Genomic DNA, 1,982 nt, shown 5'->3' with positions numbered 1-1,982 from the left:
GTATTTAAACACCTATTCTGCATTTACTTCTAGAACTGGGATCTATTTCACACACACACACGTCTGACTTTTACTAAAGTACTGTTACTGCGAAGTCGTGAACAATGTTCACACTCAACAATACACAAAAACCACCGAAAATACTCTGAAAACATTTTAACAATTACCGCACATCTGATTTTAAAAACGCCACGAGCAGCTAAGTGACATAACTTTTAAGAATATCGCTACATTTCTTTTTTTTTCTGACAAACCTAATATTCACTTCGTTTGAAAGTAATCCCAAGAAACATTCCATCTAACACTTTATTTGTTACACGTATGGCCATGTTACGTATACGATATTAAAGTAAACGAGATATTAACATAAGGTTGTTGATGTAATAACAGGTTACATACACATAGGTATAGTAAATAAAATAACCAATATGACTGATACTTAAAATATTTTACAGCAAAATATATCCAATTAATTAACATATGTTGTTTTTAAAGAAAGCTCAATGGTCTTACAATAAGGCACAACTATATATATGCATAAAGAAAAATATCACAAGTTTTCAAATCTCCAGTTTCCGATATACGTTCTTTTAATAAGTAGACAAGCAGTAATGGCCTACATGAAATATGAAATACATTTTGGTGTGTATATGTGCACATACATATATATATATACATATAATCGTGGCAAAATCGAATTTTTTCCATTGCAAATGTATATTTCCTTAGAACATTCCAAAGTTGAGTTTGAACTCAGAAGCTAATGATTTATTCACTGTTAAGACGCCAAAAATATGATAACTAGTACGACCGAAAAGTAGAACCTTAAAACTAGGACTAAAAAAGAAGCTGGCCAAAGTAGAACACCATTAAATAGAGCTGTGAGGACTTACAGCTTGACTGGGAAGTATAATCCCATTAAATAGAGCCGTGAGGACTTACAGCTTGACTGGGAAGTATAATCCCATTAAATAGAGCCGTGAGGGCTTCAGCTTGACTGGGAAATATAATCCCATTAAGTAGAGCCGTGAGGACTTACAGCTTGACTGGGAACCAGAACCTCATTAAGTAGAGCCGTGAGGACTTACAGCTTGACTGGGAACCAGAACCACATTAAGTAGAGCCGTGAGAACTTATTTTGAACAGGGTATATAATCATATTAAAAAGAAACATGGGGGACTATTAAGTTTGACCAGGAAGTAAAACCCAATTTAATTATGGCTATGTTAATGTGGATCTTGATCCTGAAGCATAGACTAAGAATATGATAACCTAGATCTTGATGATGGAATAAACAGTTATCTAAACCATGTAAAGTCAAAACATGACATTGAAGCGGAACTGCGAATGGAACCATCAGACACAGGAACATTATCGCCCTCTTGAATACAATGTTTATACGCGTACTCGATAAACGTAAATAGAGATCAGAGGGCAGAACAAATTCCCAGTATTTTCTTGAATTATCACAGATAAAAACAGAACAAAACATCTTAACACACGTAGCATAATTCACAAATAATATCTTAATACGCGTAGCATAACTCACAGATAAATATCTTAATACGCGTAGCATAACTGACATATAAAGAAATATCTTAATACGCATAGCACATTTCACAGAAAAATAATTATCTTAACACGCGTAGCATAATTCACAAATAATATCTTAATACGCATAGCACAACTCACAGATAAATATCTTAATACGCGTAGCACAGTTCGCTATTCATACAAAAATTATGAAGATAAATGTATAGTTTATTAAAGGCTTAGGGGAACATACATTGTGTGATTTTAACAGAAACCCTTTCGAATAAGAATAAGTACACCACTGAACGATTTTCAAGTTGTGTGACGTCACAGAAATCTTGATTTAGCAGCAGAAACGAAATGTTTTAGTCCTATATCCATTGTAAGTTTCTGTAAGCTGGTTTTATATGTTTTAGTCCAGTATCCATTGTAAGTTTCTGTAAGCTGG

At 33.6% G+C, this 1,982-nt stretch overlaps 1 long non-coding RNA gene across 1 annotated transcript; it reads right to left on the bottom strand.

The window, feature by feature from the left end:
- Nucleotides 1–236: 236 nt before the first annotated feature.
- Nucleotides 237–1,972, bottom strand: LOC111083369. Its single transcript, XR_002609002.1, has 2 exons — nucleotides 1,110–1,972; nucleotides 237–1,060 (listed from the first exon to the last, which is right to left on the bottom strand). It is a non-coding gene; the product is annotated as an uncharacterized LOC111083369 (long non-coding RNA).
- Between the last annotated feature and the right edge of the window lie 10 nt (nucleotides 1,973–1,982).

Source organism: Limulus polyphemus, unplaced genomic scaffold (genome assembly GCF_000517525.1).
Source record: "Limulus polyphemus unplaced genomic scaffold, Limulus_polyphemus-2.1.2 Scaffold9281, whole genome shotgun sequence".
In the NCBI taxonomy this organism is placed as follows: Eukaryota; Metazoa; Arthropoda; class Merostomata; order Xiphosura; family Limulidae; genus Limulus; species Limulus polyphemus.
The sequence above is the reverse complement of the archived record's forward strand: the minus strand, read 5'-3'. Positions and strand labels throughout refer to the sequence as shown.